Genomic DNA, 12,483 nt, shown 5'->3' with positions numbered 1-12,483 from the left:
TTCTAATCTATAAAATGGAGATAAAATGCGTCATTCAGTGGGTTAACATAAAAGTAAGCAAGACAAAAATACGTGTGTAGCAGAGTGAAAATATACTGTTCAAAAGTTGGTAACAGAATTTCTCTCATGAATTGTCTTTATTTAGAAAAGTAAAGTACTTATTTAGGCTAGGTATTTTCCATTGATGGTACATAACAAGGTAAGGCTCACTAAGTCCCTCCTCTTCTTCAGGGTTTCTGGGATGGAAAGATGTGGATACTCTCAGTATGTTGGGGTGATCCAGTTGAGGTGAGTACCCCAACAGCTGAGGGCCTCTCTCATGTTCTCACTGGGGCTGGAGATCTAGGGTGTTCTCATTCTCCAGAGGCTATGTGGACCATGAGGCCCACTACTCTGTCTGTAGCCAAATTCATTGTCATAGCAGGAGATGAGCTTGACAAGGTGGTTGTTAAGGGCAATGCCAGCCTCAGCATCCAGGGAGGAAGAGTGGGTGTCACTGCTAAAATTGCAATAGAAAACTTGGTTTTTAGTATAGCCTAGAATGGTCTTTAGCGAGCCTTCCAGTGCCTGCTTTACCTCTTCTTGATACCATCATGTTTAGCAGCTTTCTCCAGGCAGTGGGTCAGATCTACATTAGACACGCTGGGGATGGAGACGTGGAAGGCCATGCCAGAGAACTTCCCATTGAGCTCAGGACTGATCTTGCCCCAAAGCCTTGGCAGTGCCAGTGGAAGCAGGGATGATGTTCTTAGCGGTTCCTCATCCATCCCAGGACAGTTTCCCTGGGGGCCCATCGTGATCTTCTGGCTTGCAGTGATGGTATGAACTGTGGTCATGAGTCCCTCTACAGTGATACTGACCAGGTGAGCCAAGCAGGTGGTAGAGCATGTGGCATTTCTGACCATCTTGAGGGAGCTGTACTTCTTATGGTTCATGCCCATCACAAATATGGGATATCAACAGAAGGGACAGTGATGATTAGTCTTTTGGCTAACCCTTCATGTGAGCCCAAACCTTCTAGAAAGTAGTGAGGACATCAGTGGACTCTATAACATACTCAGTACCAGCGGCACTCCATTTGATATTGACAGAATCTTGCTCCTAAAAAATGAAAGTGGGTTTTCCACTGATGGCAAGCTTCCTCTTCTCAGACTGGACTGTGCCACTGAACTTGCCATGGGTGGAATCACACTGGAACATATAAACCATGTAGTTGAGGTCAGTGAAGCAGTCATTGATGGTAATATTGACTTTACAATAGTTAAAAGCAACTCTGGTGAGCAAGTGTCTAATATTGCCAAATATGTCTTGGGACATTGCTGGCATTACACAAGGAAATATGGCTGGCTGTTGAATGGGAAGGGGCAGGGAGACTAAACATTTTAGGTATGAAGATAAGGTCCCAAAACCAGGTTTAAGAAAAAGTACTCTTGCCTGGAAAATCCCATGGAAGGAGGAGCCTGGTAGGCTGCAGTCCATGGGGTCGCTAAGAGTGGACATGGCTGAGCGACTTCACTTTCACTTTTCACTTTCATGCATTCGAGAAGGAAATGGCAACCCACCCCAGTGTTCTTGCCTGGAGAATCCCAGGGATGGGGGAGCCTGGTGGGCTGCCGTCTGTGGGGTTGCACAGAGTTGGACATGAGTGAAGCGACTTAGCAGCAGCAGCAATAGAAAATAATTAAAACTCTGCTTGAGAAGTGAATAGATTTTCTGGGTCATGAGGAGAAAGTAAAGAGATAATCAATTGAAATTATGGAATTCTAAGCTATGGAGGCTTCCCAGGTGGCGCTATTGGTAAAGAACCTGCCTGCCAATGCAGAAGACATAAGAGATGTGGGTTCAACCCCTGGGTCAGAAGATCTCCTGGAGAAGGGCATGGCAACCCACCCCAGTATTCTTGCCTGGAGAATCCCATGGACAGCAGAGCCTGGTAGGCTACAATTTATAGGGTTGCAGATAGTTGGACATGGCTGAAGCGACTTAGCATGCAAGGTACAGAGAAGTGAAAGTGAAAGTGTATGGAGGAATAGGTGGTTCCAAAACGTTCAGTTAGGGTAGCCAAAGGCTCTTAAGAATATAAATAACTAATTGAAGTTCTCACTGTTCTTGCCATGTAAGATTCTTCTACCTGCTCATGGTGGTGGTGGTGGTTTAGTAGCCAAGTTGTGTCTGACTCTTGCGACCCCATGGACTGTAGCCTGCCAGGCTCCTCTGCACCTGCTCATACCTTTAGTAAAGTATACTATACACAAAAATGCCTGTTGTAAATAATTATAAATGATTTAGTACAGAGAGAAACAAAATATTGGTATGATATTACAGAATAAGAATCAGATATCAGTAAAATCAGGGCCTTAAAGTCAGAATTGAAAAAAAAAAGTAAACCCCTAGAAGTTCAGGAATCTTGGGGAGAATGTTCCGCTCCAAAGAAGGAATGATATATGCTTAAATTAATTTATCTAAATGTAGGTAAATGTTGCATTGTACTCTAGGAATGATTGAACTAAAGTGAGAAAAAGAATGAATAGTTTCAAATATCACCTTTCATTTTCCCATAATTGAAATTAGTTGGTCCCTCCTTCACCCTTCCAAAGGAAAATTCATATGCATGGCTACCACCTCTAGAACACTGAGTTTCTTGAAGGTAGAGGACATTCAATATTAATTGCTAGATTCCTATTGTTCATCAAGACTTAGCCTGAAATAGTTAAATGAACCACAGTGATGAAAAGCTGAATATGGTGCCCCGACAACATGAGAAAATAGAGAAAACCTGGACATGTAGCATAGACTTACTTTGCAGACATTGTGGGCTTGCTTCCAGAATGAATATTGCAATATAGCAAGTCATGAAGCATTATGTTTCCCAGCACACATAAAGTTTATGTTTATACTATACTATATTAAGTGTGCAATAACATAACAGGGGTTAATAACCAGAATATTCAAAGAATTTCTAAAACAATAACATTTTTTTTCAAAATGCTGTTAATATAAAGGGAAATTGGCAGCAAAACAAAACTATAATATTTGTTTTCTTCTACTTTGCATACAAGCATGCTAAGTCCCTTCAGTTATGTCCAACTCTGTGCAAACTCATGGACTATAGCCTGCCGTGCTCCTCTGTCCATGGGGATCCACCAGGCAAGAATACTAGAGTGGGTTGCCGTGCCCCTCTCCATTCTTCTACCCTATGAGACTGTAATTATTTGTGAAGGGAAATAATGCTTTTGAGAAGATGCATTTGAAGTGGTGAATACAGAGTGTGTACTTGATTTACATTCCTTTCTCTACTGGGAAGGACATAGTGTGGACTATGGCCTTTACTGTTTCTGCAAAAAGAACAAATCTTGCCTGTGTAAGTCAGAGATATGAAATTCAGCAGTGAAAACGAATATAAGATTATGATCAGCCAGATTCTTCTTTATCCTTCCTTAGGAAACCCTTATTTTCAAGACTGATTTAGTTATTGCGAAAATAAGTTTCTACTTTTTCATGGTGTGTAGAATTTTAAGTGTTTTTCTGTTTGTTCTGACTAAATATTTACCTTTTCTATGACTCAGCTACTCTATTCTTTGTTGTTGTTGCTTCAGTCGCTATGTCATGTTGGACTATTTCTGACCCCATGGACGGTAGCCCGCCAGGCTTCTCTCTCCATGGAATTTCCCAGGCAATAATACTGGAATGACTTGCTATTTTCTCCTCCAGGAGATCTTCCCTACCCAGGGATCAAACTCAGGTGTCCTGCATTAGCAGGCTGAGCTAACTGGGAAGTCTGTTATTCCTATATACATATAAATCCCAGAGAAGAGAGGACATATGTCCAGTAAAAACAAGTACTGACAGCTTCTTAACAGCTTTATTCATGGTAGCCCAAACTGGAAATAATCTAATTGCCCATCGAAAATATAATGTATAAATAAGCTGTGGTATACACTGTATAATGTTAAATAGTAATGAAGATGAATAAAATACTTCATTAAAATACTTGAATATTAAAAATATAACTGAGTGAGAGAAGCAGCACAAAAAATAACTGCATAATATCATTTTTATGAAATTAAAAAGCTGGCAAAATTAATGCATTGCAACTGAATTCACAATAGTGACTTCTTCTGGGGAGGGTGTCTGTAATGGGAAGAGAGGTATCTGGGATTAGAAGAACATGAAGGAACTTGATAGAGTATAGTTATTGTTCTATACCATCACCAGTATGTGTGTCATAGGACTATATACTAATATTGCTGTACTTCACTCACTTTCCAGATTTTACTCATTTCAAATTTTTAAAAAATTATGAAATGAATGATGCTCTGACTAAAAACTTGGCAAATGTTGAAAGACTGGCAAATTTAAGACAATGAAGAACTTGCCAGATTTGAAGTAAATATGGTGCCTGTTTGTTAATTTCATTCATATGCTCTGTGACAACCTGTTTTATTGATATTATTATTGCTATTTGTATATGAAATAAGCACATTTCTACCAGTTTTCATTCCCTCATAGGAAACTTTGTGTAGCATAAATAATAGTAGATTCTGGTCTAGAAGATTTGAGTTTGAATACTTGTTCCTCCATATAGAAGCGGGTTGACTTTTATGCTATTTCAAAATTATAATTAAGTTAAATTATTCTCATTGTATAGGAGAAAAAATTCCTCTAATTAGAGTGCCTTAAGATGAATAGTATAAACATATTGATATTTTTTTCCAGTCTTGTTTTTTGTACATTATATTTTACTTAGCCATTATACTTTGCATTTAATGCTGTAATGGATTTCAATTTAAATTTTTAGCATTATCACTTTGACATGTCACTCAGCAGCCATTGCAATTAATATTTTTGTGTCATATATTTCTATAACTACCATTTCAAAATGATCACATGACCACATTTTCTTTTTTCACTTTTTGCAGAGACCTTATTATATTCTGATATTTTCTTGCTTATTTATATGTCTCCCATATGAATATAATTTTCATGACAGAGAATGCTTTGTGTGTCTAGTTCAATGTATGATACAGGTGTAAAAATATTTTTTACCTATTTAATTTTTAATTACTTGCTAAAAAAATAATCCATTGACTAGAAATATATTTATCCATTCCTTTATTTGAAACAATTGTAAAAAAAAAATACCACTGTAATCAACACCTTATAGCTCTGTATTTTACAATATTTCACAGAAGTGAATAGATATATTTATATCATAGGGCATGAATTTTGAAATAAACGAGTCAGTTAACTTTTAAAAATTTCAGTGTCATTTGTGAAAAAATATAAAAATTTATAGCAATATCATCATCTGAGCTTATTGCGATGTTTAAATGAGGTAATTGAAGGGAAGTGCCTTGTAAATTCTACAGTAATATATTCATGAAAGAACTATTATTATATCTTAACAGTGCTTATGAGCATATATTAATTTTTATATGTGATATCTATTATGTAATTGAACTATGATACTGCAATATGGAAGAATCACTCAGGATACCATGCTTGAAGTAATCTTAACACTGCTGCCTAATAAAGTCATGGGTAGAGCAGGAGTCCATGTTATAAAGTAGTGTATACTTCTTTATAAGAAACACTAGAGTTAAAATACACGCTGTGTGAACAAAAGCCAAACTGGTAAGATAGTTGTGTGTAACTAGTGCTGGTATGCGTACTAAGTCCTATGGTTTATAGGAAAGAGTAATAGGATGTTGCTGTTTGGTCCATAAGAATGAGTGGGTAGGACTGGAATGACATAGGAATACGGAAATGTGATTATTTAAATTTTTGTTCACAGTGTTAGCTGAAAAATTATTTTTCAATCTGAAGTACTGAGAATTAGAAGCATTGAATTAAAAAATAATAGACATATTGGAAATAAAGTTGCTATGTACCAAAAAATAATAGACATATGTGAGAAGTGAAGAGGAGAGGTTGACAGGTTTGGGTAATTGTATCATTATATACAGGATGAGCAAAATGAATGAGTTTCCCATCCTCATTTGAGAGAATCATTATGTTCAAGGGAAAATGAGGAAGTAACTTGGTAACTGAAGGGCATTCATAGAAATGTACGTTAGGCAATTTACATTAAGAAACTTGAGCCCTGAAGATAGGATAGGTCAAGTCTATGTATCTAGAGAAGATAATTAAAGGTATGAGATGAAATTCACCAGGGTAAGTAGTTTAGAACTATGGAATGAGGTTCATGACATTGTACAGGAGACAGGGATCAAGACCATCCCCATGGAAAAGAAATGCAAGAAAGCAAAATGGCCGTCTGGGGAGGCCTTACAAATAGCTGTGAAAAGAAGAGAGGCGAAAAGCAAAGGAGAAAAGGAAAGATATAAACATCTGAATTCACAGTTCCAAAGAATAGCCAGAAGAGATAAGAAAGCCTTCTTCAGCGATCAGTGCAAAGAAATAGAGGAAAACAACAGAATGGGAAAGACTAGAGATCTCTTTAAGAAAATTAGAGATACCAAGGGAACATTTCATGCAAAGATGGGCTCGATAAAGGACAGAAATGGTATGGACCTAACAGAAGCAGAAGATATTAAGAAGAGGTGGCAAGAATACACAGAAGAACTGTACAAAAAAGATCTTCATGATCCAGATAATCATGATGGTGTGATCACTAATCTAGAGCCAGACATCTTGGAATATGAAGTCAAGTGTGCCTTAGAAAGCATCACTATGAACAAAGCTAGTGGAGGTGATAGAATTCCAGTTGAACTGTTTCAAATCCTAAAAGATGATGCTGTGAAAGTGCTGCACTCAATATGCCAGCAAATTTGGAAAACTCAGCAGTGGCCACAGGACTGGAAAAGCTCAGTTTTCATTCCAGTTCCAAAGAAAGGCAATGCCAAAGAATGCTCAAACTACCACACAATTGCACTCATCTCACACACTAGTAAAGTAATGCTCAAAATTCTCCAAACCAGGCTTCAGCAATACGTGAACTGTGAACTCCCTGATGTTCAGGCTGGTTTTAGAAAAGGCAGAGGAACCAGAGATCAAATTGCCAACACCTGCTGGATCATGGAAAAAGCAAGAGAGTTCCAGAAAAACATCTATTTCTGCTTTATTGACTATACCAAAGCCTTTGACTGTGTGGATCACAATCAACTGTGGAAAATTCTGAAAGACGTGGGAATACCAGACCAGCTGACCTGCCTCTTGAGAAATCTGTAAGCAGGTCAGGAAGCAACAGTTAGAACTGGACATGGAAAAACAGACTGGTTCCAAATAGGAAAAGAAGTACGTCAAGGCTGTATACTGTCACCCTGCTTATTGAACTAATATGCAGATTACATTATGAGAAACGCTGGACTGGAAGAAACAAGCTGGAATCAAGATTGCAGGGAGAAATATCAATAACCTCAGATATGCAGATGACACCACCCTTATGGCAGAAAGTGAAGAGGAGCTAAAAAGCCTCTTGATGAAAGTGAAAGAGGAGAGTGAAAAAGTTGGCTTCAAGCTCAACATTCAGAAAACGAAGATCATGGCATCTGGTCCCATAACTTCATGGGAAATAGATGGGGAAACAGTGGAAACAGTGTCAGACTTTATTTTTTAGGGCTCCAAAATCACTGCAGATGGTCACTGCAGCCATGAACTTAAAAGTGGCTTACTCCTTGGAAGAAAAGTTATGACCAACCTAGATAGCATGTTCAAAAGCAGAGACATGACTTTGCCAACTAAGGTCCATCTAATCAAGGCTAAGGTTTTTCCTGTGGTCACGTATGGATGTGAGAGTTGGACTGTGAAGAAGGCTGAGCGCCGAAGAATTGATGCTTTTGAACTGTGGTGTTGGAGAAGACTCTTGAGAGTCCCTTGACCTACAAGGTGATCCAACCAGTCCATTCTGAAGGAGACCAGCCCTGGGACTTCTTTGGAAGGAATGATGCTAAAGCTGAAGCTCCAGTACTTTGGCCACCTCATGAGAAGAGTTGACTCATTGGAAAAGACTCTGATGCTGGGAGGGATTGGGGGCAGGAGGAGAAGGGACGACAGAGAATGAGATGGCTGGAGGGCATCACGGACTCGATGGACGTGAGTCTGAGTGAACTCCGGGAGATGTTGATGGACAGGGAGGCCTGGCGTGCTGCGATTCATAGGGTCGCATAGAGTCAGACACGACTGAGAGACTGAAAAGAACTGAACTGAACTGAAGTAGTTTAGAACAGTAATTCCGTGGTTAGGAACTAAGCCTTTAGTATATGCTCACATTTGGAGAAAAGTTAAGGATGGATAAAAACAACAGAGGTAAAGAAACAGTAATTCGAGAAGTAGCAGATGAAACTACATAATGTAATATCTGGCAACCAAAAGCGTGAAAATAATCCAAAGGTAGTCTTAGATCAGTCAATCATCGGTGTTAAATGCTGCTGAAAATTTGAGAGTGCAAAAACTTGACTGGATTTTTTATGTATAACATAATTACCTTCAACAAACAGCTTTGGGGAATCATGGAGTTAGAAAAAATAATTCTGAGAAATTAAGAAGTGAACAAGTTGTGGTTTAATGAACACACTTTCAGGATTTTCACAACTTCAATATTAAACTCACTTCGATCAATTTACTGGAAGAAACTCAACTCTTAAGGATTACTAAATGAACTTCTCAGAGAGTGGTTTTTAAAAGCAAAGAGTAGCAATATATTTGTTAACACTAAGTAATAAAATTGCCAAGTGAAATAGAAGATTCCTATCATCTAATGTGTGTTAACCAGTGGGAAAATTAAGTCAATATTAGAGAGTTGTTTAATGAGAGATCAGTGCAGTATTTCAACAGAGAGTGTGTATGTTAGAACTACTCACTGTGGAAATAAAACTCTAGATAATGCAGAAAGAATGAGAGAGAAAACACTCAGGCAGATGAGTTTAAGAGCTCTATTAATAGATTGGCTGTACTATAATTTGACTAACTGAAAAGTGCCATTTCTTCCAGTGCCAAGTTAAAATGAAATTGAGAAAATAGCTCCTTTGACAAAAGATTTTCCCAAGACAATAATTGATTATCACTTTAATAAATACTAGGGTATTTGTTACAAACTTATATTCCTATAGTGCTATTTGAGTAGACATATTCACTCAAGTACACAGTTATACTGATATACATATACACTCACATTCATCCATTCCCACAGAATACCACAGAAGCAAAGTCCTGAATCTTTGATTTGAATACCTTTAGATTGCTATTCTCCATGACTTTTAGAAACTATTCAGCAGGATCAGGGCTTAACTAGGACATAATGAAGTATGCTTAAAATTATAGTTCTTACACCTATTTTTATATTCTGATTTGAGATATCTCACTACTGTCTCCTATTCTGAAATTCTCTCTTTAATTACTTATGTATAGAAGTCAAGTTCTACTTGTAAATGTTTTCTTCCCTTATGTTTGATTTCCCAAGCATGAGTCCAGCAAGTATCAAGTTCATGCAGATGTTAAGCTTCCTAAACATACCGTATGAGGAGCAGATTATATTTGAAGAGTCTGTATTCCCAGCTAAATTTACTCCATTTCATTCTATGTAGACCATCATGATTTTCTGAGTTTCTTTAGGCTTTGAGACTATATCTATCTTTTATTTTAGCCGGGAATGAAAACATGTTTTTTTTTTTTTTTTTTTTTCTGCTTACACTGGCAAACACAATGTTTGCAATTTAAAGAAACTGAAAAATCTTCCGAAAAAATATATTCATAATATTACAGAGCATGTTTCAGTGGCACACTTTAGGTTGCATATAGACTTTACTTCCTTTCTCATTCGTTAACCTTCTATAGGCTAGATTCAAAACATAAATGATAGAGTGTTCCCTGGTGGTCCAGTGATTAGGGGGCTTCCCAGGTGGTGCTAGTGGTAAAGAACCTGTCTGCAACAGGAGACGAAAGAGACATGTGTTTGATCCCTGGGTTGGGAAGATCCCCTGGAGGAAGGCATGGCAAGCCACCCCAGTATTCTTGCCTGGAGAATCCCATGAACAGAGGAGCCTGGTGAGCTATGGTCTATAGGGTCCCAAAGAGTCGGACATGACTGAAACGACTGAGCATACACATGCATGTCTACTCAGTGGGTAGGTCTCTGCTCTTTCACTGCTGTGGCCTTGGGTTCAATCCTTGGTTGAGAAACTAAGATCCTGCAAGCTATATGGGGTGCCCCCCCAAAAAAAGCAAAAACAAACAACAACAACAAAACACATAAATGATAAGAATTGTCTGAGGGAAATAGGAGGAAACGCAACTGGGAAGGCTGATGAAAACTATAGATTCCGTGCCCCCCCCCAGTCTTATTACTCGTATGTTCATGAGTGAATAGGTGAAGGATGGATACTAATTTAGCTCTGAAGATGAACTAACATCCATTTTCCTGGTGGTTCAGATGGTAAAGAATCTATTTGCATTTCGGGAGACCCAGGTACAATCCCTGGGTCAGAAACATCCCCTGGAAAAGGGAATGGCTACTCACTCCAGTATTCTTGCCTGGAGAATCCCATTGACAGAGGAGCCTGGTGGGCTGCAATCACTGGGGTCACAAAGAGTCTGATGTGACTGAATGACTAAATCTTTCACTTTCATGAACTAACAGATGAGCAGGTTTATAGATGAACAAGTTTTGTTGTAGTCTCTAATCTCTCCCTATCAAGTTGCCAAAAACATCTTAAGATCTTTTTTTTTTTAATTTTTTTTTTTTTAATTTTAGTTTTTATTTTTTAAATTTTAAAATCTTTAATTCTTACATGCATTCCCAAACTTGAACCCCCCTCCCACCTCCCTCCCCATAACAACTTTCTGGGTCATCCCCATGCACCAGCCCCAAGCATGCTGCATCCTGCGTCAGACATAGACTGGCGATTCAATTCACATGATAGTATACATGTTAGAATGTCATTCTCCCAAATATGACCCAGCAATCCCACTTCTGGGCATACACACCAAGGAAACCAGAATTGAAAGAGACACATGTACCCCAATGTTCATCGCAGCACTGTTTATAATAGCCAGGACATGGAAACAACCTAGATGTCCATCAGCAGATGAATGGATAAGAAAGCTGTGGTACATATACACAATGGAGTATTACTCAGCCGTTAAAAAGAATTCATTTGAATCAGTCCTGATGAGATGGATGAAACTGGAGCCGATTATACAGAGTGAAGTAAGCCAGAAAGAAAAACACCAATACAGTATACTAACACATATATATGGAATTTAGGAAGATGGCAATGACGACCCTGTATGCAAGACAGGGAAAGAGACACAGATGTGTATAACGGACTTTTGGACTCAGAGGGAGAGGGAGAGGGTGGGATGATTTGGGAGAATGACATCTTAAGATCTTGATTCAGAAAATCACCTTCACTCAGTTTCAAACTGCCCTTATTTATCTTTGACTCAATCTGAGACAGATTCTGAGGTGTAATTTATGCTTCAGAGTTTTCCATGGGATCAGACCTAGTCTGGAACTACCTGAAATACCAATCCTGCTTGACTTCTTTCCTTTCTTTTTACTGTTTCCGTTTCCCCTTCTCTTACTGTTTTCTCCCAGGAACACCTCAATAAATGAATCTCTTAGTGTTCATTTTGGATACTACAAGCTAAGGTATAACCGTTTATTAGAGTCATCTGTGATGCCTCTTATGACTGTTGAATCTTGACCCAATCCAAGGGGTGAAATCTACATTTTAAACAAAAATAGTTGATAATACTTATATACACAAAAAATTTAAGAATCAATGGTCTGAATCATAATTATTAACAAGTTACGGGCAATTCTAAACATAGTTTTCGAATGCAGTCTACTGACTTTGTTTCTCTAAATGATCAACACCATTTTCCCTTGATACCTTTTTCATATCACCTCCCTGTGATATCCAGCATTACAAACATAAAATATTAAATACTTTCTTTGCAAAGTAAATCCTAAATGTTGATTAATTTGTACAGATTTGAGGCTTTGAAATATACTTAATCTTGAATTTCTGTATTTATATAAAGTTATGAAAAATGCTATAAAAGGTGAATAAATCTAATGATGATTGTGAATGTGCTTTCAGAATAAGGTTTAAATTCCCAAGTTTCCTTAATATTCAATCTCTACAATGTAACATCAGTTTAACTACACTATCTTTGTATGTCAATCTAGTTATCTATGTGTTGCTTGGTGATTTCTGAGAGAACTATTGATGATAATGACCTGAATTGTGTTTTTTATAAAATATTTTCAACTATTACACATAGAGAAACATCAGCATCCATCAATTTCTTCAATGATGTCTTCAAATGTAGAAGGATCATGTCTAAATTTTGAGAGGATAGCATAATTCATGGAACTACAAGGTGTGTGACTCTGGTGGTATGCTGGGTTCAGTTTAGATGAAGGATCTTGACCTTCCACTAAGTAGGAACCATCCATCATTGTGTAGAGTGGATCAGAAGGCACTTTAGTTGACATTAATTTACTAGCTCTTTTAT

General features: G+C 37.9%; 1 pseudogene; it reads right to left on the bottom strand.

The window, feature by feature from the left end:
- Window positions 1-353: 353 nt before the first annotated feature.
- LOC101111262 (glyceraldehyde-3-phosphate dehydrogenase-like) lies at window positions 354-1,287 on the bottom strand (annotated as a pseudogene).
- Between the last annotated feature and the right edge of the window lie 11,196 nt (window positions 1,288-12,483).

Source organism: Ovis aries, chromosome X (assembly GCF_016772045.2).
Source record: "Ovis aries strain OAR_USU_Benz2616 breed Rambouillet chromosome X, ARS-UI_Ramb_v3.0, whole genome shotgun sequence".
NCBI classification, from domain to species: domain Eukaryota; kingdom Metazoa; phylum Chordata; class Mammalia; order Artiodactyla; family Bovidae; genus Ovis; species Ovis aries.
Note: the sequence above shows the minus strand (reverse complement) of the source record. Positions and strands in the feature narration are given on the sequence as shown.